General features: G+C 44.3%; 1 protein-coding gene and 1 long non-coding RNA gene across 3 annotated transcripts in view; one reads left to right on the top strand and one right to left on the bottom strand.

The window, feature by feature from the left end:
* Positions 1–27,279, bottom strand: part of BRD4 (bromodomain containing 4) — a 79,955-nt gene that overhangs the window by 34,846 nt on the left and 17,830 nt on the right. The gene's annotated exons all lie outside the window — the stretch shown is intronic.
* LOC118993407 (uncharacterized) lies at positions 23,759–24,118 on the top strand. Its single transcript, XR_005067855.1, has 2 exons — positions 23,759–23,821; positions 23,879–24,118. It is a non-coding gene; the product is annotated as an uncharacterized LOC118993407 (long non-coding RNA).

The raw sequence follows: 27,279 nt of genomic DNA, 5'->3' as shown, positions 1-27,279 counted from the left end.
TATAAATGCAGTTCTGGAAAATGACCAGATTTTAAAACCAGGGGAGAGCTTCGTATATAAAAGCAACATAGTGGTTGAGTATTCTGTGGGGCTGTGGAAAGATGGACCTCCTAAGGCAGGCAGGCTGACCAACCCACATGTGGATCCTGGCCAGGTGACCCCAACGCTGGCATTCTTGGTTGCAGGATGAGTCTGAGGGCTGACAAAATCGACATGCCTTTCCTTCTACAATGTTCTGGTCAACCACAGGTACAGTTATCACTTGGCTAGAGAACATGGGGAGAGCATGCTGTTTGCTCCAGAGGAGGCTGCCACAGGGAGGGCACCCATGTGGGAATGGCCCAAGGCCACTGTGTGTTGTAAGACCCTGAATCTTAAAAGATTCAGTATAAAAATTGAATCCATGTTTGCTTTAAGAGGAGGGATTGTTCTTTATTATCCTTTCCCACCAAACAAGAAAGAGATTAATAGTGCCGTTTGCCTATTCCAAGATGGGATGCCAATCATTTAAAAAACACTTTGAGTAATTCATTAATTTCTTTAGCTTACAGGAGAGGACCACACTGCAGAGAAACACACTTGTGCCACCTGCATGGAGACACCCAAGCCACTAGAGGGAGTGTTACAGCAGGCGAGTTGTGTGTCCAGAGGCAGTTTTGCATCCCATGCTGAACATACGTATTTAATGAGGTCCAACTGTAATCTAAGACACTAAGCAAGAATTTACAGCCTTCACCTTTCCAGAGTATTCCTGAGCCTTAAGAAGGTGGGGGGGGCACAGCTCCTAAGATAACTAACCTCTAAGACCGTGTGCTCTACTGGAGAACACCAGTCCAAGCAGAACATTAACAGGAAGGGCTTTGTGGATGTCAAGGTATTTCCTGGTACCTCCTGCACACATCGTATGTAGAGATGGGGAAGGGGTAGCCAGTGCTGGCATGAGAACATGACAGGGACTGGAGGTGAAGACCAGCTGGGCAGCAGCCTGTGGGGTGCATTCCCAACCTGAGAGAGCAGCATGCATCACATGTAGCATCATGAAAGGTATTCCCCTGAAGCAACTCCATCTGACAGTGAGCCTAGTAAGACACAGCAACAGTATAACAAACTCAAAGGACACTATTTGGACTACAATAGTTTCCAAAGGCAGATGGAACTGGCTAGGCCTGCTTGGGAATAGAAGGCAAGTATCCACTGGGTCACTCATGGTAAAAGTGTGGCTAGAACTAATATGTGGTCCAGAAAAGTAGTGCCTATGGCATGAATCAAGGCAGGGCTATGGGGGCAGAGACACCACTGGTGGGAGAGAGGCACTTGAGATGTCCCTGACTGGGAGCTTGGCAAGGACAGGTGGGCCCCAGAGACCAGACCTGAATAAAATGTACCCCAATGAAAGCAGCAAGGAGGTCACCTACAGGTAGATCCAGAGAGGAGAAGCACCCAAAGCCTGAGGGTAAAGCGTGGAACTGTCAGAAAGAGAGTGCTCAGAAAATAGAGAACAGATACTGGTGACCCAAGATGCAGCAGGATATGGTTAGAAACCTGAAGAGGGGAAAGAGGGAGGCAAAACTTCAGAAGCTACATTCTGCTGTGCACCGTGCCTTGCAGACAAAAAGGTGTGTTTTCACACTGAGGTGAATGGCAAGGAAGAGGGAAAAGAGTATCTCTCCAAGTCCTCAGGTTTAGTTGATCAAGAATAAGATGTCAAACACAGAGAATCAGGGTCTACAGCCACCTGCAGTGACATGGCAGGGCTCAGGTGAGGCCATGGGAGGGTTTACAAACTATTATCTGGACAAAATTTAATGATTTGTTTTGGTCTTACAATATTTAATTTTACTGATATCCATGTGTGACTTCTGAGTTAGTTTCCTTTCAAAATAAAGGTACTATAGCCCTGGCTGGTATAGCTCAGTGGATTGAGTGTGGGCCTGTGAACCAAAAGGCTGCCAGTTCGATTCCCGGTCTAGGGCACATGCCTGGGTTGCAGGCCAGGTCCCCAGTGAGGGGGCCTGTGAGAATCAACAACACATTGATGTTTCTCTCCCTCTCTTTCTCTCTCCCTTCCTCTCTCTAAAAAAAATAAAGGTACTATAAATAAAACAGTAAACTGATTTAAATACACACAAACACAGAACTCACAGTTAAGGATACAAGTATCAAGACAGGACAGAGGTAAGGCGGGAGGTGTGAGGGCAGCCTGCCCTCCAGGAGAGGTGTGGGGGAAGTGGGAGGGCTGGCCACAATCACAAAGGGCAGCCAGTGAAGACCAATGGTAGGTTGCAGGTAGAGAAGCCAGTAGGCCAGGAGAGTTTGCAGGAAACTTCTGGAAGAGAGAGTGAGGAGATAAAAACATTCACAGGACATCGGAGATGCCCACGGGTAGGTAAATGGATGTGGTCATCATTTACTGGGCAACTTCAGAAAGTGGGGCAGGGGGCCAGTGAGACAGAAAGAGGAGATGGGGCAAATGACACAGACAACTTGATAGCTGGCTAGGAGCCTTTGGTCCAGTGTGTGAATGAGGCAGAGAGGCACAGACACGCTGAGTGCTTATATCCACAGAGGGGCAGCACCACAGAGAAGGAAGTATGTCACTGGGGGTTAAAAATGCCTGCAATTGGACATGCAGCGGGACTACCATGCTCTATGGGACAAAATGGGACAAGTGGCCTCATCACAGAGGGATGCCTGGACCTGCTGGAGAAGTGAGCATAGAAGGGAGGGTGGCATTAAGTGAGAACAAAAAATGATGTACAGTTTGGGTCCCACCATTAGATAGCCCCTCTAAAAAGCAGCTCAGGAATCACACAGACAAACTTGTGCCAGGGGAAGCCCTGCAGGCAAGGAGCAGGTAGGGGTGGCCCCACCCTGGAGAAGTTATTTAGGGCCTCAGAGCAGTGGAACCCTGTCATCCACAAGGATACCTGATCCCTTCATCGTCCAACCAGGAGGAAGTAACCCATACACTTCCCAGTTAAGTAGTGACATCTGGAATCTTAAGGCAAGATGAAATCAAGGTAACTGATTTCTAGAACTTTGGGGCTGGGCTGTGACTTTTCTGTTTCCAAATGGGTTCTCTGAGAAGTCAAGGGATGGAGCAAAGGCTCTGGATGTAATCACTTTGCTTCACCTTCAAGCCAGGGCCAGATGGGCGACCCTGGAGGGCAAAGAAACCGAATTTTCTGTTCCAAAGAGCTTTTCTTTTTAAAAAAGATTTTCTTTATTTTTAGAAGGGAAAGGAGGGAGAAAGAAAGGGAGAGAAACATCGACTGGCTGCCTCTTGAAGGCCCCTAACTGGGGACCTGGCTCACAATTCAGCAATGTTCCCTGAACAGGAAATGAACTGTCAACCTTTCAGTTCATAGGCTGGTACTCAACCCACTGAGCCACACCAGTCAAGGCCAAAGCTTTTTCTACAGAAAACCTGACCCTGAGCTCTGCTTCATCTCTGTACTTTAAAATATATCTACCACAAAAGCAAAAAGCCCATTCCTAGCCAGCTGGTTCTTGTCCGACACACAGTAACTTCGAAATCCTCAAAACATCTCTGAGATTGCTTCTGGCCTCACCCCGACTTTAAAGATGAGGAAACCAAAGCACTGAAAAGTACCTTACACAGGATGTGGAAAGATCAGGCCTAACCAACCATGGTGGCCAAAAATCTAACATGATCCTGGGGACTTTTCCATTGGCCTCTGACCCATTTGTGAGCTGAATAAGCAGCCCCAAGGAGGGTCCAAAGCACATGGTTGGGACAGGATGGCCACCATCTTAACAAACAAGGAAAACTAAAGCATAAAACCCACACACTTGTTAATCCCTGAAGTCATTTCCATAAAGAAACTGCCAGAGGTTTTCAGTTCAAATGTGATGGCATAGTATGTGTTCAACAGATGAGATTGACCTGGGAGCCACAAGTACCTTGACATTTCTTTTAGGGACATTCATAGGAAAACCAATGACAGGTTACATCCATGGCCCCAATGTGAGGGACCACCATATACAACAAGTGAGCCATGGCGATTGCCGTTGAGATGCCCAGGACTACTGCTCTGCACCACCTTGGGGGCCACCCTTCAAGAGGCAATGCCCAGGAAACCTGCATCTTGCAGCTCAGCCCTCCCATGACTACAGGCAAATAAAATCCTTAGGAAATTTCAAGAAGCCATTCATTAAAAAAAAAAAAAAAAAAAAGCAAGCCATTCATTTCTATTGCAGCAAACACAAAGGAAACCAACAAAAATCTCGTCTGTTGTGGGCCAAGAAATAGAGGTACCAGAAGAGCCTCTATGTGAGGGCCACAAAGACTTTTTTTCCAAGGCACTGACCCAACAAAGAGGCAGCCTTGGGCAAATTCTTCCCACAGTGGTTGCCCACACTCCATACTGCCCCAGCCCCTACCATCAACATACCAAACAACACAAAGGGCTGCAAAGAGTCCCTTCTGTCACCTTCAGGCCCTTCACTCGCTGTGCCTGTTGCTTCCCTGAACTCTCTGTGGCTCTAAAGCTCAAACCTCACACATACTTTGGGAACCCAAGGGCAGGGTAATTTTTACTTCACTCCGGTCCTCCCAGTACACAGCAGGTGAATGACTCAGGGGATAGAAGGTACCCCAAAGCAAACATACCAGAATGTCACCCTGGGGCTTCTAAACTCAATCTCAAAGCTCTGGAAAGGAAAGCATCTCTCATTCTCACAGAGAGAATGTGGTGACTGGCCAGATCATCCATCAGTCACTCAGCCAATACTTTCCATCTGAGCTACATGCCAGGACTGGGATCTCTGTAGTTGACATGACATTCTTTAAGTGATCAAGCAATACCTGGGTGAGTGCTGCAAAGGAGAAGGGCAGGGCTGCTCTGGCCATGGACAGGGAGAGTATGCACTCCAAGGAAAGCGAGGAAGAGAGCTGAGGGGGACAAGGCTTTTGACAGACAAGACAACACATAACTGATAAAATAGTATAACATAGGCACAGGTTTGGAGGCAGTGCATGCAAGGAGCTGAAAGGAGGGCAGGTGGGATGGCACAGTATAGGGTCAGGAATGTAGTGTGGGGCAGGGGCAGGCTTAAATGGGGCACTGGAGTAGGATTCCAGGGATATTCTGGAGGTAGATAACAGCAGAATACTGTCCTTGACTGGGGTTTTACCCTCAGCTATACCTGCACACATGCAGCATGTTGTTCACAGATGCAAAAGATGGAGAACCCAAGAGATGATGCTCAGGGACAGGGAGTATCAGTGAGGGTGAGTGCCAGAGTCGCTCTGTGTATCTGAGTCCTGCAGGAAATAAATGGCTCTCAGCACCTGGACTCAATGGGGAGAAAGCCTGGGAGCACAGAAACTCATAAATCTACCTGCAAATATGAGGAGGAATTTATTTCTTGGATTCTTGTGACACAGTACACAACATCTTCAAGTAATTCAACCAAAAGTCTACGTGTGAAAGATCCAAAAATGCTGTTCCTTCTATTTTCACAATGCCCTGTGACCAAGAGTCAGGAGACAACATTCACTGTGTTGAGTTGGCTGAAGGACAAGGAACAGCAATAGAATTTTACTTACCATATTTTCAGACTATAAGACACACAACCCCTCCTCCCAAATTTGGGGGTGCATCTTAACAGTCTGAATTGTAGCTTACCTGGCTTGCTGGGGGGGTGGGGGGGGTGGTGGTCACAGGTTATTAACTATTTTACCACACTTTTTTGCCTCAGAAATTTTTTCCTATTTCCTATTTTTCCTCCTCTAAAACAAATATGCATCTTATGGCACAGTGCATCTTACAGTCCTGAAAATATGGTACTTGTTTCCAACCCAAAGGAGGTCACATGATCCAACTGGGGTCCCATTTCTAGATCCACTCCCAACAGATTTTTACAACATATTCCCAGTTAGGAAAATAAGAGAAAGAGATCAGACAATTGGTGTCCTGGTTCCCAAGCTGAATGCCAAGGGTGCTGTGTTAAACCAGAGGAGCACTGTGGGAACTACCAGCATAAAGCAACTGATCATTTCAATGTCAGACGGCACTATATTTCTTTTGATGATGTCATTATTATCTTGCAAAGCCTGGTGTTCAGCAGCTGCTGTAATAAAGCAAATGCCACACAAAAATCAATGTGAAATGAGGGCATCAGTGCTCAATCTGGTTCTAAAGGGTGAAGAGCTGTGCAATGGGCGCACACAGAAGTAACTGGTTATACAAGGGTACAGTCTCCAGTTTATGTTGTATTTTTTTTCAAACAGCTATCCAGTTGCTGGGATGTTAGTACTTACTCAGTTGTTTATTTTGGCCTAGGAGCACCACAGAAACATTGAGATGCTAAGAATGCTGTGAACCACAAAAGTCACAGATTGAGGAACCTCTGGGTTAATGAAAATAAAGAGGTAAATTCTTTTCCTAAATTTACAGACCCCCAATTAACCACCCCTGCTTTCAAGGATACTGACTGCTATCATCCCAAATCATCAAAGTGATCCCCTGCTGATGCTGTGGCAAGCAGGAACCAGGTTGCTATTTATACATCCCAGGCAAAGGGGATCATGGGGGTTTGTGGCCTGAACTTGTTTCATGCCAAGCAAAATGACGCAGATGCCAGGTGACCCCAGCCCCTAAAGAACTTATAAGTTCACATCCTTCAAAGTAAGCCACCTCTTCACCACTACAAGGCTCTCCTGTAAAAAATTATTTTGAGGAACTGCAAGATTCTACTCTAGGGACAAAGAGAAGAAGGTGAGGAACTCTGACTTGGGATAAAATTTCTCAATCGGCAATTTCTCAATACTAGTTACTTTGTAGCAAATCTTATCCTGCTCTAAAGAACATCTTTCTTGGGCCCTGGCTGATGTAGCTCAGTGGATTGAGCATGGGCCTGCAAACCACACGATCGCGGTTCGATTCCCAGTCAAGGCACATGCCTGGGTTGCAGGCCAGTTCCCAGCAGGGGACTCACGAGAGGCAACCATACATTGATTTCTCTCCTTCTCTCCTTCCCTTCCCCTCTAAATAAATTTTAAAAATTCTTAAAAAAAAAGAATGTTAAAAAAATGTTCCAACAAAACAAAACAAAAAAAAACCCTTCTTGGAATGTCAGTCACATTGGTTACAAAATACAAGTATCCGAAGGTTTGCTCCTTCATGGTCCCTGAGTAGAAGCTACTTCCCATTCATGGCCACAGCATGTTTCACCATGTGGTGTGTTAGTGGGGAAGCACACACAGGACTGTGGTCCATCTGACCAGCTCAGGCAGCTGGTGAGAACAGCACTCGTATCATCAACCAGACTTGCACTGTCTAGATCCCAGCCAGTGGCTGTGAGCAGAGGCAGCGCTTAGAAGTCATAATCTTAATCCCCCTTATCGAAGCTGGTAGGTGTTCTGACCCCACCCCCCTCAGACCTGCCAAGCGGGCCCTTTACCTCCGGACTCAGCCGAGCAGCTTGCCTCAAACCAGGCAACTCAAGGTGGAGATGAGCCAGCCTTCCTAATAGAAGGCCTTCCAGCCTTCTCTGTCTCACTCTGCCAGGATCAGGCCTACAAGGACCCTGTAGCCACGAGGACCAGGGGCCAGGCCACAACCCTGCCAATCAGAATTACAGGCCCTTTGCTTTAGAAACCAATCAGTAGGGCTCATTAAAAGTTAGGGTTATGAGGATTTTGTATCATCTTTCCTCTGTGAAAGGAGCCTGCCAGAAGCTGCAGGACTGAGTGGCTCAAGTAGAGTAAAAATCCCATTGGTGCCCTGGCTGGTGTAGGTCAGTGGATTGAGTGCGGACCTGCAAACCACATGATTGCGGTTCAATTCCCAGTCAGGGCACATGCCTCGGTTGCAGGCCAGTTCCCAGAAGGGGACACATGAGAGGCAACCATACATTGATATTTCTCTCCCTCTCTCCTTCCCTTCCCCTCTAAAGATAAATAAATAAAATATTTTTTAAAAATCCCATTGGTGCTGGTGGGTACAGCTAGGTGGATGGACTTGAAAATTTAAAATGTTTCTGTAATGGACATACAGTAAAAACAAAACTTTGATGTGAATAAGATCAAAACTGCTAGGCTAAAATATATTCCAGCAGGGGCAGGCTAATTTTGTCTATAATAGGCCAGAGAGTAAATACAGTCAGCTGTGTGAGACAGTTTGTTGCAATATTCCATACTGCTGTTGCTGTATTAAGGAGGGCATGCCCCTGACAATCCTTTGACAAATGAGTATGTGTGCTAATAAAGCTCAGATTGGTCCATGGTTTGCAACCCCTGTTCCATAGATTTCTAAAGTTTATGTCGAGGTGAGGCAAAGGTTGTGACAAAATGTTATGTTAGAAAGTAGAACACAAAGTTAGAGATAAAATTAGGTAAAAGTGTGCAAATAGGGAGGTACATGACACCATAAAATGAAGTGGGGTATAATAGTAGGTCTGTCGATGACTATACCTATTTATACCAAAATAGCAATCAACCAACATGTATGTAAAAAAAACAGCTTGGCTTCCTTCAATCTGCCCCCTTCATAAACCCCTACTTGTATAGACAGGGTTGGTCTGTCAGCCTGTCTGCCTCTTTACCTGTCCTGCAAGCACTCTAAAGCAGCCCTGACCTGGTCAAGTCAAGTCTCCAAAGATTATGACAGAAATACAATGCCATTACTTCAAACTCTGCATTCCCACTAACATGGGTCTTGGGTTGTGCCTTTCATAAAATCATAGGGACATTTTCTCCTGGTTGCCTTTTTTAAAAAGCTATTTACTCCAGCTACTTTATCTGTCTTTACCCTTTTATCTTTGGTTTTTGTTTTTGTTTTTTCCAAAAGAGCCAGCACTGAGATTAAACTAGACTACAATAAGAAATGTAGACCTAACTGGTGTGGCTCAGTGGATTGAGTGCCAGCCTGTGAACCACCAAGGGGTCACGGGTTCGATTCCCAGCCTTGGGCACATGCAGGCCAGGCTGCAGGCCAGTTCCCAGGTAGGGGAAAAGTAATCACACATTGATGTTTCTCTCCCTCTCTTTCCCTTTCTAAAAGTGGAAAAATAAAACTTTTAAAAAGAAAAAAGAAAAGAAATGCAACACAACAGGGCTGTTCATTCATACAGTAAAATCGTGCTTTGAGAAGTGAACTAACTCCAACATGACCACAGAGCTATGCAGGTCACAAAGCTGAGGTGGGCAGGGAGGTCTTGCACTTTCTTCCACTTAGATGAGAGTTTCCCAGTAGGAAGGAAACTACTGAAATGAGAAAAAAGTCTAAGAATGAGAAACTGGAATTAGTCAAACAGGGCTGACAATAGTTTGGGGGTGCCCTAGTATCAACCAGAAGGCTTCTGAAGATGATGGTACACTAGTTCTCTGAAGCCCTCCCAATTTCCAACAAAGGGATTAAAATCAAGTTTATGATTCTCATGAACAAAATGTGAAACTATTAAGACAGACAACTATGATGATGTTTCTAGCACACCAAACACAATGGGAAGCACAGTAGTGTCAACTTCCAAGCAAGTGGTCAAAGTCAAGCTGTTTAAGAATTTGGAAGGCCAAGTAGAGAGAGATGACCAGTGCACATGATTAACAATTCGCACAGCTGACAGGGAGAAGCAGGCCAGTGCCTGTAGCTAAAATGTTCCAGAATGCATCAGCTGGGCACTCAAGCCTGTTTTAATTAAGTGGAAACAACATTCAACAAGTAAACAAAGCTAATGGGACAGAGATCTCCACATGGTGCCCACCCTGGCCAGGCAGCTCAGTTGGTTAGAGCATTGTCCCAACATTCCAAGGTTGCAGATTCAATCCCCAGTCAGGGCACAAGAATCAGCCAATGAATGCATAAATAAGTGGAACATCAAATTGATGTGTTTCTCTCCCCTGCCCACCCCCGGCTCCCTCTTATACTCTAAAAATCATTTCAAAAGCACATGGTGCCTCTCAGTCTCTTTTCAAAGCAGTAAAGTGGTGGCCAAGAGTGTTACTCAAAGCTTCCCTGGGACCCACCTATACTCAATGGGGACAAAGGGGGGTTCAGGGAATGGGGCTAGCAAAGAGCTTCCAGAGACACCACTACTCTGACATGCGAGTGACACTTCAGCCCACCAAGAGCCCTCACCGATAGGAAAGGCAAAACCAGACCTTCAATGGCCAAGAGAAGACATGGAGACATAGACATTCTAAGGCAGGGGTGTCAAACTCATTTTCACCAGGGTCCACACACATCAACCTTGTGTTTGCCTTCAAAGGGCCACAATAATTTTAGGACTGTATAAGTGTAACTGCTTCTTAACTGTTAAAGGAACTGAAATCACATTTGGCCCTTTGAAGGCAACCTCGAGGCTGATGTGGCCCCCAGTGAAAATGAGTTTGACACTCCTGCTCTAAGGAGCCAGGAACAAACATATCTGTGAAGGACATGGGCATATTTTGACCCAGGGTTTAAAGACGCAGGAGCTCTTAATGAAGAGCTGATGCTTATGAACTGACCATTTCTTCAATAGTACCCTCTGACCTTGAATGACAAGTTGAATCTTAAAAGAAAAATCTGGGGGAAAAGAAGGTTACAAGAAGTGGCTCCAAGAAAGATGATTTTCCTCTTGCTGTGCCCCATCTTTCATCAGGTACAGAATCCAACTAACAGGGATTGAAGGAGGGGAAGAGAGAAAGCATCACTTTTCCTAAAGGAAAGGGAACACAAAAAATGACAAAGTCAAAGTCAGAACCGTAAAGACCCTAAGTATGAGTCACTGGTTTCCAAAGGAGGAAATGAAAGACTGACACAAGGCCCCAAAACAACCAGTCAGTGAGAGGTGACAGCATCCAAGGGTACAGTAAAAGCTAGTCCTTGACAGTAAAGCAACCCCAAGGAAACAGGTCAAGGCTCCTTTCTTGTCAAGTAAATGTAAAGCCCTTAGAAAGCCACCTCCATGCACTGCAGGGGGGACCTCAGCCGATAGCAAACATTCAATGTCCGCTTTTGCCCTGATAATCTAACCGCGTGTCAGTTTGAAATGGATACTTGGATTTAAAAAACTAATCTCAAACAAACAAACAAAACCCCACCTAATCTCCAGAGAACAACTATGGAAGCAAAGAACTGTGCAGGGATCGGCTGCTTCATGAGAATGTTCTTGTTTGCCATTAATTATACCTAACTTCCACTGAAGGAACTGACTCACAGAAGTGCCCCAGCTCTGACAACTGACAGAAGGAGTGGTGCAGGTACTGGAGAGAAAGTGTGGTCTATCTCCTCACAGGGCTCCCCTGCCATGCCCCTCCCTCCTGTCTCCAACCCACTCTACCCTGGGCAGCCTGCAGACAGTAACCACTGGCAGAACCTGTCCTGGCTTCTACGCCCTAGTAGCAGCCAGGAACGCATCTCAGACTCTGATTCTGTCCCATAGCCCAAATTTATTCCCTGGCTGACTCATGCTTAGCTTCCACTCAGGTGAAGAGTTCTCAACCCACCAGAAACTGAAACAGCCAGCCACCCCAGCACATACTATATTTTAGTACTATAAGGCACACCGGACCATAAGATGCACCTAGGTTTTACAGGAAAATAAAAGAATTTTTGAAGCGAAAAATGTGGTGAAATATTTAACAGCATAAATAACACAGGCTGCCACCCCCCACTCCCCATGAGCCAGGTAAACTACATTCAGATTATAAGATGCATCCCTATTTTCCTCCCAAATTAGGGGGTGTGTCTTATAGTCCAAAAATGTGGTAATCACTTTCCTAATGAACCTGCAGCATTCCCTAGAACTCCTCAATGCCTTTACATTAGAATTAAAAAATATATTTAAGAATGTAGAGCTAAGATTCACCACATGAAGCTTCAAACCATGGTCTAGTGTACAGAATGATGAAATAAAAATACGTATACACACGTCCTGGAGTGAAAAGAACACTTGCACTGGGGTTTAGTAACTGGTTTGCAAGTCATGCTGAGGAAAGCTAGAGACTCCCCACTATTCTGCAGCTTTCCACATCACTCTGTGATTCTGAGTTCTCCCAGACTCCACATTGAGCATGTCTCACCTGGGAGGGAATTAAGCTGTCCCACTGTTCTCTCTGGGGCCCCAATGCCCTCACACCAACAATTCCTACATCTCTGTGCCATCTGAGACCTAGGGCAAGGAACTAGACAAAAGGACTGAGAGGTCTTCCCCTATGTATTATATTAAGTAACAGACTGGTTAGCACGTTCCTCCTGCCCCAATCAAACCCCTTCCTTCCTCAGGCCTGACATGTAGTGGAGAAGCAGCGGCAACCCCAGGGCTCAGGTGCTCACAGGCCTAACTAAGGCTTCGCTAGAAAAGAACAGAAGATGAGCAAGAGGCCCCAGCTGAGAATTTACCAAAAACCAACAGGGCCCAAAGTTCTTTAGTAGCCCAGAAAGATATATAAAGGGAGGACCTAGTGGAGGGTGGGAGTGCAGGCTGGGCACAGAGTAATACTTCATACTTGCATCCTATCTACACACTTGTGATAGAAGCATCATGTGGCCAACCAACTGCTGTTAAGATTTTCTAGAAGCCACATTAATGTACGAAGATGAAGTTAAGAGTATATTTCACAGAATATATAATAGTATATGCCATTCAACCCAATATGCCCCAAGAATCATTTCAATATGTAGTCACTATAAGAAACAGACATTTGACCTTTCTTTTCGTACTAAGTATGTCTGAAATCCAAGTCTGTACTCCACATTTACAGCACATCTCAATTCAGGACCTAAATATTCATCCAAAATAATCTGATCTGTACTCTGATTCTACAAAATTTACAGTTGAAAAAGTACATTCATTTAGAATGGAAGGGCAGATAAAGTACTTCTCAGATAAGATCAAGTTCAAGGAGTTCATCACCACCAAGCCCTCATTTTATGAAACGTTAAAAAGAATTATCTAAGAAAAAGAAAATAAAAATATGAACAGTGAAAGGACAGCCAACTCAGTTATTAACAACCACACCTAAAACAAAAGCAAACTAAGAGGACAGCTGGATCAGGGACAGAACCACAGAAAGGGTTAGCAACAGGGGAGTGGGAAGAGGAAAGGGGAAGAGAAGGTACAGAGAATAAGCAGCATTGACGGTAGGTAGAAAATAAACGGAGAGGGCAAGAATAATGTGGGAAATACAGAAGCTAAAGAACTTATCACACATGGACATGAACTAAAGGAGGGGGGATGTGGGTGGGAGGGGGTGTGCAGGGTGGAGGAGAATGAAGGGGGGGAAACGGGACAACTGTAATGGCATAATCAATAAAATACGTTTTTTAAAAAAGGAAAAAAAAGTACATTCACAAATCCAAGATGTCCCAAACATACTTAAAAGTTGTCCAATAACTAAGCTAAACATCAGTTTTAACATTATTTAGAATTCAGTAAAATTTAAAAATGCAGTTCCTCAGCTGCATTAGCCACATTCTGATGCTCAAGAGCTCCATGCTGACCTTACCATAAAGATTGAGAACATTCTGCCCCGATGGGTGGCTCAGTTGGTTGGAGCATCATCCCGTGCACCAAACGACTACAGGTCGGGGCACAGATGGGAGGGCAACAGATGTCTCTCCCCGCCACACTCTAAAAAAAAAAATCAATAAACATATCCTTGGATGAAAATTAAAAAAAGGAAAAAAGATCTAGATCTGGAAGGTTGCTCCTCTAGAAGCTAGGAGGCCAGGGAACACACTTCAGCAATTCACCTTCAGAGCCACAGCGACCCAGACCACTACACATTCAGGGCTATTCTGTTCTGACCCTACACTAGTCCCACAGCTGGCACCTCCATCAGAGATCCATCTGTGCTCTAAATCAGCTTGCATTTTACAAACTTTACAGAAAACATTAACACATTACATGTGATATGTGAACTTGTTTGAACAGTAGAGAAACACATTTTGGAAAACAACATAGGAAATCTAGTATGTGATGCAATTATTATTGATTTCTTATATATAACAAAATGTTTATTGTTCTTTAAAGGATGACTTTGTTTTAAAAAATTAAACAATGAACATTTTAATAATCTTTATCTTTTTATCATGGTAAAATATACATAAAATTTATCATTTTAATGCCCAGTTCACTGGCATTAAGTACATTTATTCACGCTGTTGTGCAGCCATTACTACTGTCCAGCCCCCCAATTTTTTTCATGCTGTAAAACTGAAACTCTGTCCCCATTAAAACACTAACGACACAGTCCCCCTTCCTCCAGACCCTGACACCCACCATTCCACTTTCTATGAACCATACTACCCTAAGTACCTCATACAAGTGAAATCATTTGTCCTTTTTATGGCTGTCTTCTTTCACTGACTGTGATGTCCTCAGGTTCATCCATGTTGTTATGTATCACAATTCCCTTCCTCTGTAAGGCTGAATAATATTCCACTGTATGAGTATACACTTTTACTCCCACCTTTTGGCCACTGTGACCAATTCTGCTATGAACATGGGTGTACACATGCCTTCTGGAATCCCTGTTTTCATGAGAATGCTCTTTAATTCTCAAAGAGATGTTTGCTGAAGTACTTGAGGTAAAATAATCACACCTGTAACCAACTTCCAAAGGATTTTGGGAAAAAAGCCTGTACAATGATAAAGTGGCAAAATGTTAGTTGGTGTATTTCTTCTTATAGATTTGAAATTTTTCAGAATACAAAAAAGAAGAAAAATTGTTAACTTAAAAAGTGGCACCAGCTACTACACAGAGAAAGCCAATTGCAAAAATAAGTAGAATGAAAACATCACTGGCAATGCATGACTGCTGGCCCAAGATCTGGAGCTGTGCTTGATTTATACAAAGGGAGATTAGCATCTAATGAGACCTCCTCCTCCAAGTGAGCAGAAGGACTTTCAGAAACAAAGGGTAAATAAAGGTGTCTTCTTGAGGAGAGATTGCTGGTCTCATGACTGGATGAAGTCACCTTAGTTAGGGACTAGGCATCCCATCATTTGGGAACATTGTTGAGGGGACAGAGAGCAAGATCAGCAAGAAGGCTATTGATTGTAGGAACAAAACAATTCCCCAAAAGGGGGTGGAAGATGAGCTCAGGTCAGATTCAAACATAAGAGGCCAAATCTTGAGGATGAGGAGGAACCCAGGATTAATCTCAACTGCTAAACCATCAAGAGACAAATCCCATCTCTGGCAAAAAAAGTTGGTTATCTGGGGGTAGGTCAAAACAGTAGCTGAGTAACAGAGCTGAGTGGGGCCACTAAGAAAGGTGTATACCCAGAGGGGAGAGCACCCGGAAGAATGTCACCGCAAGTCCCTGCCATGGAGTTGGGCAGAGAGAGAGAGAGACCAAGGAATCAGCAGCTTCCTGACAGGCCAGCACATGGAGTAGAGCTTTGAGCCCACCCTCAATGAATGGCATGAATAAGCTCAATGAATAGGCAGCAGGTAAGGGCCACATGGCCTGAGGGCCGTACTGTTGGCAATTTAGAGGACTGAGGGAAACAAAAGTTGTCCTCCAAGAATCAAACAGTTGATGTGAAAGGGGAGGAAGTGGAAAATGTCCCAGAAAACTTAACCATGAGGTACACAAAAGGCTTTTAAAGCATCAGATATTGGAGGAGATTTTTGGACCAAGGTGGACACACCAAAAGGTGTGGTGAGGTGAGAACTTCTGATGAAGGTTCCAGAGCCTGGGCTAAGAGCTGGTTGGCCCTCAGCTTCCTCAAAACTAAAAAAAGGGGATTGAAACACAGGATCCAGTTATAAACACAGGTCCTCTCTAGAGACTGTTTTGTGAGGCACATGCAAAATTAAGCAGGACTACTGTCACTTCCCTGAGCACTGCTTCCCCCCCACCCCACCAAACTCAGATGCCTTACCACAATGGTGTTAAGAAATGTGGGAGAAGCTCTGCACTTCCCTTGTTACAGCCTCAGCCACAGAGGTGGTGCTGGAGCTGCCTAGGCAGTGCCAGGTATTGGGCCAATTTGAGCAAGCCAAGGCATGAGGGCAGACTCCGAGAAGATGGCAAGTGCCATCTCCAGCACATGGAGTAGAGCTTTGAGCCCACCCTCAATGAATGGCACGAATAAGCTCTTTCACTGGCAAAGAAGAACGAGCAATAGTACCATCTGCTGAGGGGAGAGAAAGGTCAGAGGAACGGGCACCATGTCCTCAGCTTGGAACTCCACTGTGCCAAGGTGGCTGAAAGAGGCAAACCTGGAGCAAAAGAATCTAAACCAAGTGAGCTAGTCCACTGTCTGTAACAAATGGGGGAAGCCAGCCCTGGCTGGTGTAGCTCAGTGGATTGAGCACCAGCTTGTGAAGCAAAGAGTCATCAGTCTGATTCCCAGTCAGGGCACATGCCTGGGTTGCAGGCCAGTTCCCAGTAGGGGACACATGCGAGGCAACCACACATTGATGTTTCTCTCCCACTGTCTCCTTCCCTTCCCCTCTCTCTAAAAATAAATAAATAAAATAAAATAAAAAACAAATGGGGGAAGCCAAAGTACAGAAGTACACCAGAACTGCTGCCTTTCATCACCTCTGGCTGCCTCTGTCCAGGCTCTCCACACCCTTATCCAGTCCCAGTGAGGTCAAGGTGCTTTCATGCAGGGTGAGGTCAGGATGCTTCTTCATGCTTCTCCAAGTTACACTAATAAAAAGCCATGCTTCTTACTAAATTCAAATCATTATTAGGATAGGTCAATCTGATGAAGCCAAGAAAATGGAAGCTAGGAAAGTTGTGAATCATGCATGAATGGGAACGAAGTGGGCTTCTGGGCACTAGACTCCACACCCCAGGAGCCAAAAATAGCCAAGACCCTGCCCTCACAGATGGCAGGGCTTAGGGTGCTCCTCCCAGGGTGCGAGCGGTGTCTCTGCAAGGGGCTCAGGTCAGGGAAGTCTTCCTGAAATCTACATAGTAACCTTCCTCAGATCTACATAGAAGGAATTCACATTTTGTTATTTGGTCTCATGGGGATGTTTGGTTTAAAGGAAAGTTGGACAAATATAAAAACCACCTGACCTCTAGGCTGGAATACAGAGAGGGTGCCACACACCTGAATACAAGAATCCCCAAAGGCAGAGGTGTGAAAGCAGAGTACTTTTGAAACCCAGAGAATAGAGCTCCTGAAGACTTTACTGAGGACCCATTTGGGAATAAAAACACACTCCACCCACCCACCTGATGACATTTAAAACTGAAACTAAATTGAGAGACATGCAGAATATTACAAATATACTCAAATGCAGTCAATGTTAAAAATTTAGTACTAGACTATTTTAATTCTCTTCAGAATGCTGCATTGGTATTAATGGTATTTCAATGTGCCTTCACTAATCCTGTTACCATGTTAGAACACAAAAATAGAATTTGTTCCCTTGGAGTTCAATGGCATCAAAATGCATTCCACTTTCAGGTGAAAAACTTACCATGGGTGTTGAAGAAGAAAAACCTTCATGAAATCCAGTTCAAACCCTCTAAAAGTCAGCAAGTACAAGTACACCTAGAACACCACCTACATACACAGATGTGTCCTAGGCCTAGGGGAGAAAGCAATTTCACTTGAAAACAAGCATACAGAACACCAGCCCCATAGAAGATCCTCCAGGCAAATAACTGAGGTGGCCAGGCTGCCCTCCTGGCTGGGATCAAACATACTCTGCCCCCAGCCAGGCACACGCAGAAGCAACAAAGCTCTCAGCACACACAATCTCTTTCTCCCCCTGAGCCTACAGTTTCCATGTTTCTATTTTGTTCCATTAACATATTGATCTGTACATATGAAAATGTAACCCTCCCCTCCACCCCAAGGACACAAGATCCCCCATAGTTAAGGTTTTCTATCTCTAATGAGTAAAGATAGAGAATAAAGGCTATTATAGATTTGATTTCATCCCCAAAATATGACTTGAGAAATTTTTAAAAGTGTCCTTTATAAATAAGAAAAAAGTCTACTGCATTACTGAGGAAAAGGTCCAGGCAGGACCTAGACTGAAAAGTGGTGGGCATGATGGCACTTTAGACCCTGGCAAGATCTCAATCAGGGGGTTCTGGTAAGGGTCCATCCAGCATGTTCCCTTTGTTAACTGTGCTACTGTGATGAGACTACAGCTCTCCCCCTCTCACTATCCAGCATCTATATGGCTTACCCTTTTGCTGCCCTCTACTAATTCGGGTTGGCCAAACCAACCCAAACCCGGGGATTACTAGGTATTATCTCCATAATTTGAGATGATCCTGGGTTAGGGAAAACTTTGGATTTCTGATTCAGCCGTTCAACAAACAACTTACTATGATTCTTCCTACACTGAAGGCTCTTGGGATTCAGAACAAAGACACCTGCCTATGGGTTCAACATTCTGGCCCGAAGGTGGGGGAATGCTGACAATCAAGAATGAAAATAACTAAACTATGCGATATACAGCAGGGGAAAAAAAGGGCATAGGGATTGGGACTTTTTTTAGTCCCCACTTCTAAGAACTCTTCACAAGCAGGGCTCTATGGTTCTTAATCTCTTCTCATTTCCTCCATATTATGCATCAAATGGAATAATAGTTCACCCAGAAAACAAACCTGCTTCACGAAAACATCTCATTTATGTAAAAATTACAGTATTCTAAAGACTGTTCCTCTGGTATATATAGTTATTTTTAAATGAGGGAGGGGGCAGGGCAGCTTGTGGCTTATTTGAAATCGCAGCTTCCATTCAGTGGTAGCACCTTTAGACATCATCTTTAAAAGATAACAAAAAGATCAGATTTTTTTTTTTGCCTTTGAGAGTTTGCAAATAAGACAGCAGCTCATTAAGCCAAATCCATACTACGACTTCACTGTCTACCTGGATGTTGATTATTACAAGCATATGTATTTTCCTGCCGAGTCAAGTGTGAGAGGCAAGTGTAGGTTCAGTCATCCTTGACTTCATCCCTGAGGCAGTTTACAATGACAGAAAATCCTAGGTTTACATGGTTACAGCTAATAGAATGCTAATTTTGGGGGGGTATTAATAGAAGAGTCCCTGCAATTGTAGGCAGTACCGGGTAACAGCTACTCGGCTGACCAATTTTTCATTTCACAAATATACTCCACCTTTAATTAGGAAAGCAAGCCAACAAAGCCACTGTACTTAGTGACCCTACCCTGGTTTTCTATCCCAGAATTCTCAGAAATCCCACAGCTCCAATGTATCAAAGGAAAAAAGAGCTTCACATCACAACAGTCTCAGGGAGGTGCCTTCATGACCCTACCCACCATGCCTGCTGACTTGGGTGCCTTAATCTATACCTCAAGAGCATCTCTTTATTGCAAGAAACAAGGACTCAAGCTCTTAGCACTATTTAGACTACACAATGGGCTATATAGAAAATTGCTTACCTAATAAAGCACCATCAGCAAATGAGAAAACATGTACAGATGCTTCTTTGAAAACCCCAAATACCCCAAAATGAAAATGTCCTAGCTCTTGGATTTCATAATTGGACCCTAGAGAACTCCAGGAAAGGAAGGAAAGCAGCTCTCTGCTCATCACTGGGCAGGAGAATGCACACTGCCTCTTGGAAGAAGTTCAGTGCCCTTGGAAGGGCTGGCTGACACCAGATCACATGGACCCAGTGCACACCAAGGGGTCCTGACAACAGCCATCTACTACTATCAATGCCAACAGCTCAAGGGGGCCAATGAAAACACCACAACAAAACAAAAACTATAGCCCTGGCTGGTGTAGCTCAGTGGACTGAGTGTGGGCCTGGGAACCACACAATCAGGGTTCGATTCCCAGTCAAGGCACATGCCTGGGTTGCAGGCCAGTTCCCGGTTCCCGGGTAGGGGACACACGAGAGGCAACCATACACTGATATTTCTCTCTCTCTCTCCTTCCCTTTCCCTCTAAGAAAAAAAACCCCACAAAAACTATAAACTCAACTCAAAATAAGATCAGCTGAACCTCAGATGCCAAATGTAAAAACTGGGAGACTTCCACCAAGATGGAGGTGTAGGTGGAAACAATGTGCTTTCTCCCACAACCAAGTTTGAATACAACAAAGGTTTAGTAAACAAAGATGCAGCCAAAGAACAGAAAACTGAACTATACGGAAGTCCCACAATTTTTCAACTGGGACGGGTAAGAGGGGCGGAGCCAGCAGCAGAGCAGGGTTGTGAAGGAAAGATCCCCCGACCCAAGCGTGCAGACAGCCTGGGTAGCAGCACGGACCCAGTGAGGGTGCGGGGCAGGCTGACCACGGTCGCACATTCACGCGCAGTGGGATGGACCGCCATTGCTTTCCTTTGACCCCGCCCCCACATAACAGTGTCACAATCCAGCAACTGAGTTGCCCCACCCTGGTGAACACCTAGGGCTCCGATCCTCATACATAAAAGGCACGAACAGTCCAAAATATGGCTCAAGAAGAACTCAAAGCCCCAGAGCCAATAACTATAAGTGACCAAGAAATAGCAAACCTCTCAGATGCACAGTTAAAACTGGTGATCAGGATGCTCACAGAACTGGTTGATTATAGTCACAAATTAGAGGAACATATGAAAGCTAAACTAATTGAAATGAAGGGAAATGCACAGGAAACCAATAGTGATGGAAAGGAAACTGGGACTCAAATCAATGGAGTGGACCAGAAGGAAGAACGAAAACAGCCAAACAGAAAACAATGAAGAAACAAGAATTCAAAAAAATGAGGAGAGGCTTAGGAACCTCCAGGACATCTGTAAATGTTCCAACATCCGAATTACAGGGGGACTAGAAGGGGAAAAGAAACAGCAACGAGCGGAAAACTTATCTGAACAAATAATAAAGGAGAACTTCCCCAATTTGGCAAAGGCAATAGACTTCCAGGAAATCCAGGAAGCTCAGAGAGTCCCAAAGAAGTTGGACCCAAGAAGGAACACACTGAGGCACATCATAATTACATTAGCCAAGACGAAAATGAAGGAGAGAATCCTAGAAGCAGCAAGAGATAAGGGGACAGTCACCTACAAAGGAGTTCCCATCAGACTGTCAGCTGATTTCTCAAAAGAGACCTTACAGGCAAGAAGGGGCTGGAAAGAAGTATTCCAAGTCATGAAATCCAAAGACCTACAGCCAAGATTGCTCTATCCAGCAAAGCTTTCATTTAGAATGGAAGGGCAGATAAAAAGTGCTTCTCAGATAAGGTCCAGTTCAAGGAGTTCATCATCACCAAGCCCTTATTATGTGAAATGTTCAAGGGATTTATCTAAGAAAAAGAAGATAAAAAATATGAAGTGAAAGGACAGCAAACTCACAGTTATTAACCACCACACCTAAAACAAAAGCAAACTAAGAGGACAGCTAGATCAGGAGCAGAACCATAGAAATGAAGAACACATGGAGGGTTAACAACAGGGGAGTGGGGGGAGAAGGGGGGGAGAAGGTACAGAAAATAGCACAGACAGTAGGTATAAAATAGGGGGGGGCAAGAATAGTAGGGGAAATATATAATCTAAAGAAATTGAGACACGTGGTCATAAACTAAAGTGGAGGAATGGTGGGGGGTGCAGGGTGGAGGAGAATGAAGGGGGGGAATAGAACAACTGTAATGGTATAATCAATAAAATATATTTTAAAAATAAATAAATAAAAAGAAAAAATGCAAAAACTGAAGCTAACCCCCCCCTGAAAACACGATAGTTTAGCTATTGAGTGGTAACTTGGAGTAAGGCTACCACAAAGCCCCATACCACCAAGAAGGTAGGCTTATCTCTGTTCCTAGGACACCAGATTAGAAGCAGCTCATTGAAAGGACAGAGCACTTGAAGGCACAGGAGCAGAAAGCAACAGCTAGCAATTTGATAGCAGGCAAGGAAACAACTGTGCCATTTTACCAAGAGAAAAACAGCCAAGAATTTAACCTCCGTAGCAGAGGGATACCACTTTAGGTGAACTGTGCAGGCACCATTTCTTAGTCTGTGGTGAATATGATCAATATCCAGCAAAGGCAAGACATATCTATTAAAAAATTATAATGGGAAAATATGCAGAACATAGTTGGCCACTTTACCCATTGTTTAAGAAGATTTTATTTATTTATTTTTTGAGAGGGGAAGGGGGGAGAAAGAGGAGAGAAACATCGATGTGTGCTTGCTTCTCATGCACCCCCTACTAGGGACGTGACCAGCAACCCAGGCATGTGCCCTAGACTAGGAATCAAACCGGCGACCCTTTGGTTCACAGGCTGGCAACTCAATCCCCTGAGCCACTATGAGCGAAGGTACTTGAACCATTTTTAAGTGTACAATTCAGCAGCATTAAGTACATTCACATTGTGCAACCATCACCATCACCCATTTCCAGAACTTTTTCATCTTCCCAAAATGAAACTATACCCATTAAACAGTAATTATCACTCTCCTTGACCCAACTCCTGGTAACCACTTTTTTATTTTCTATCTCTATAAATTTGACTATTTTAGGTACTTCACTAAGTAGAATGATACGATATTTGTATTTTGTTGTCTGGTTTCTTTCACTTCGCACAATGTCTTCAAAGGTTAGTTAATTCATGCTGTAGAATATATTTGAATTTTCTTCCTTTTTAAGATCAATAATGTTACATTATACAGATATGCCACTGTATTTTTCCAGTTATATGTCAGTGGACATTAGGGTTGTTTCCACTTTAAGCCTCTGTGAATAGTGCTGCTTTGAACACTGGTGAAGCCACACCCTTTTTACCTCGGGGCAAAGACTCTGGTAATTCATTTCAGGACGTCTTCCATCTCAAATGACTAGCAGAAATAGCTTCAGCACTTTAAGCTCGCAGGGCCCCACTTCCCACATTTCAGCAGAGCCTGTAACCAAAATAGTCAACTGGGACTTGATAATAAACCAGACTACCAGAGGAGGAGAAATAACTACCTTCCAGAGAAGGTAGTAATCTGCAATGAAGATAGCAGATGAAAAATCTAGGGGTGGATATAAACAAAAGCATTCAGCCAAGCATGATCAGAAGAGCCTGTCATTTCCTTGGTCTCTCCTCATAAGACTGTGCAGCTTCTGGATTAATACTCAGCACCTGACCCAGAGTGAAATCTTGGTCCTGAACTGTAAAGCTGATGGCACCTGGGAAACCTTAAAAAATATTGATGCCTAGGTCCCTAGTAAGGGTCTTGGTTGAGGACCAAGTATTAGGAGTTTCAAAAGCTCCCCAGGTTATTCTAACGTTCAAGCCATGACTGTGATCTACTGCAAAATCAAGAAATGGGGTGCCATGCCAGGACATAACAGAAGTTTGGGAGTTTGTACAAATTAATTCTCATAATATGAAGCTACACGTTTCTGTAAATGTGTGGTAAAACAGATGAAAACACTAGGGTGGAATGTTCTTCCCGTGCATCTGTGCAGCTATAAATGATAAAGGTCTGGAGGTACAAAAGGTCTGGATATGCAGTTCAGAGTGGAGACATACTGGTCTCTACATACACATCTGGCAGACAGGCACCAGGCACTCTATTGTAATGTCTATCAGACCAGTGGCAAACATCCTCATGCAGAAATCTCTTAGGTCTATTAATTTCCTCTCCAGTCTAAAAGCGAAACGGTGGAACATGATTCTGCTGCTAGCACTGAACAAAACTGAAACTTAGCTGTAATTCCAGGGCTGATTCCTGGGTGAAGAAATTTTCCCTTTCCCACTATTTCTGAGTAACTCTTCTCAACATACCACCAGCAACTTAGAACAAACTCATGTTCCAAAGGTACATCGAGACGGTTATTGGAACTTTTCTACCAGGTTCCCAGAGAAGAATGTTGTAAATGCTGGCTGGATGCCATCTCTTCGGAGCCTGGGGTTCTAGGGCTCAGCTGACATCCTAGATTTCCAGTGAGAGAAATCCAGGATGTCAGCTGAGAGCTGACAGAGAGCCAGTGTGGTGTTAAGGATGGCAGACAGACAGTGTGGTGTTAAGCCTAGAGTTTGGGGTCCTGCACGGTAGTCAAGGGCGGTGAATGGTGGGCAAGCTGTCCCAGACCTTAGAGGCCATTCAAACAACAAAGAACAGGTTGACCTTCAAAAAGGGAAGAGATAAACTATTCTTCAAATGTAATTATTTCCCCAATTGCCTAAACACTTAACCCCACGATACTACTGTAGACTGTCTAGAATTTCCAAGTCAGCTACCAATCAGAGGGGCCATGAAGAGGTACAGTGGTCCATGAATAAGACATACAGTTGAACCTTAACCTTGGCAGAGCTTGCCCACCCAAGAGAATTGGCTTGCTGAAGGAAGTCACACCACATGTGACCTCCTAGCACAGTCTGGGGTAAGTTGTCTACGTAGACTATACCCCTGGCACCTCAGAGCACTGAGCACATGACAGGAGCCCAAGGATTCTAGCCAGGCTCCTGCTCTCACAGAGATGCTCACAAGTATGGTTCACACGTGTACCATCATGACACTCTTGATTTCTTTCTTTTGAATAGATTAGGCCCTCCCTGCCTGGAATACCCTGTCCTACACAGCACCCCATCCCAACAAACCCCTCTCCTTCAAGAAGCCTTCCTTAAGCCCCTGCCCCCTTCACACCCCAAGTCTGCCTTAGGTGGCCTTCTATGATTTCTATGGCCAGATTTTGTCTGACCAAAATCACAGGATCTACTCAATACTGAAAAACTAGACCAAAATAGAAACTACCTTCTTTCCTCCTAAAATTAGACCAAGGCAAAGATGCCTTTTCTCATCACTCCTTTTCAACATCCTGCATTGTTAGGAAGTCCTAATAAATTTAAGACCAAAAAAAAAAAAAAGGAAATAGAAGGGGTACGGGTTGGAAAGAAAAAAAAAAAAACACAACTCTATTCACAGATGAAAGAATCCTAAATAGACAAAACACCACCTGGATCTAAGAAGAAAGTATAGTGTCCTGGCTGGTGTAGCTCAGTGGATTGAGCGTGGGCCTATGAACCAAAGGATCACGGTTCAATTCCCAGTCAGGGCACATGCCTGGTTGCAGGCCAGTTCCCAGCAGGGGACATATGAGAGGTAACCATACATTGATATTTCTCTCCCTCTTTCCTTCTCTTCCCCTCTAAAGAAAATCTTTTAAAAAAGTATAGCAAGGTTGCATAATGCAGCATTAATACAAAAAAGTCAACGACTTTCCTATATACCAACAATGAATGATAGAAATTTGAAATTACAAGCAACCAAAGCATCCACACCAAACTCTGGTCATGTGAGTTTCCCTTCTTCCAAGTTCACATTGCTATGGACAGTATCCAGTCAGTGTATGGCAGGTTGAAAAGTCCCAGTAAATGTTAGAACAAAACAGAAACTAACCATGATTCCAGCCACACAAAACCCAAAGCCTGGGACAGAGAATTCCCAATCCCACAGACAAGACAGCATGCCTGCAGAAGAACCAGGGTGTTTTTTATGGCAGTAATGCAAAGAGTATGTCATGGTCCTGAAGTGAACAGGGAGCCAAGAGGGTAGCATGGAGATGAGGTGGTGCCCCAATGAGTAGTCTACTGACCTCCCAAACACACCAAGCGCTGGCTTCTGAAGCAGCACTTTAACTCAATGGCAGAGCTTTAAATACGAGTTTTGAAAGGCTAGGGACCTAAAGGGAAACAAACCAACTTACCGACAATCCTCTAAAAATCCATTTAACAAAGTAGAATGTGTTAACAGAGGCTTCTCTCATTTGGAGAGCAACTGGTTTCTCTCTGGTTGTCTAAGCACATAACCTTCCTTTGCCTCTTTGGTGGTGAGTAGCTTCTGATGACCTCTCACCTAAGGTGAAACTATTTCAGAGCCAGCAAGACCTCAGTTCAGATTCTGAGGTAGAATTAGCTCATGTGATTCTACCCACGTGACCCTAGACAGGTACCTCAACCTACGCACCTTCTTCTATTGGGAATTTGAATTCAGTAACAGCTACCTTGTGTTTCAGCAAAGGCTAAAGAAATACCCACTTTCTAGCAAATGGTAAAAAAAAAAAAAAATTTAGTTCCATCCTGTCCCCACAACACAAACAGGTAAGTTCAAGATGTGAAACAGCAGCAGCCCTCAGTTATATCTTACTGGCTGGACAGAAAACACAGCATAGCACCCAGATCCTGCATCATCACTGTCATGGCACCTTAAAATCTCAGAAATCTCAGATAGCCCTGCTACCCTCCTGCTGACCAGACTGCTAAGGCCTTCCCAAATGGTTTCTTTTGTAGTTCTCAAGTTTACTGAGAGCTTTTCTTTTTCCTGTCCCTAAGAAAACATCAGTTCAATGTATTACTCCCTCATCTCCACCAACAAGCAATGTACAAATAAGACAGACGTATGTACAGCCCTTCCACTCTGTCTTCACAAAGTCTGTACACCACCTTGGGGTGGGGGGCACTTCAGTTGCTTCTCAAGCCTTTGACTAATCAAAGACAGACACATTCCTGCCCCTTCCTTTCTTCTGTCTACTGGACAAATATAAGAACTTTCCATTTGCACTCCTTTAGAGCATGATGCCATTTCATCTTTTGGATCTGCTCTGCACTGGACTCAGGTGTAGGGGAAGTTGCCCCACCTGCTGACAAAGGGAATACAGATGTGGGTTCTAGCAAGGAGTCCTCAATTTATCTGAGGCCATCTCATCACAGGGGATGATGATGTAAGAGGTAGAAAGCAGCTGGTTCACTTGGAAATTAAGGATGAAATGGTGACGGCAGCATAGGACAGGAGCAGGGAGGAAGGAGTGCAGTCTGTCGGTCCCCATCCCGAATCTCAGGCAGTTCTGCCATCTTATCTTCAAGGCAAAGGATAAGCATAAAAGGAAGTTCTTCACAGTCCGGCAGTGTCCTAACCCTAAAAGCCACAATATGACAGCTAGCCAGGACACTGGATTACACAGCAACCAACAACCATGACAAAGGCTCCACAGGTGCCCCAGGGAGGCTCACATTCAAGCCATGGTGTATTGGTGAGGTGAACTCTACAAAACACACAAATGGGTACAAGTCTACAAACAGAAATATTTACTGTAAACACTGCTGGAATATTTGGCTTGTTTTTGCCCGAATCTTGGCTAAGTCTGTATCTATAAGACTGTGGTTAACTTGAATGGCTATTGAGAAAAACTGCTTTCCTTGCATTCTTACTGTAAAAGTTAAGACTCAATCAGTTCTCTCTCCACCCCCACCCATGAAAGGATAAAAGATTACTTCTGCCCTGGCCAGTTGGTTGGAGTGTTGCCCTGTAGACTGAAAGGTTGTGGGTTCAATTCCTGGTCAGGTTGTGTACAAGAAGGCAACGAATTGATGTTTCTCTTTCACATGGATGCTCCCTTCCCACC

Source organism: Sturnira hondurensis, unplaced genomic scaffold, assembly GCF_014824575.4.
Source record: "Sturnira hondurensis isolate 20B ecotype Veracruz unplaced genomic scaffold, ASM1482457v3 Scaffold0000880, whole genome shotgun sequence".
Lineage (NCBI taxonomy): Eukaryota > Metazoa > Chordata > Mammalia > Chiroptera > Phyllostomidae > Sturnira > Sturnira hondurensis.
The sequence above is the reverse complement of the archived record's forward strand: the minus strand, read 5'-3'. Positions and strand labels throughout refer to the sequence as shown.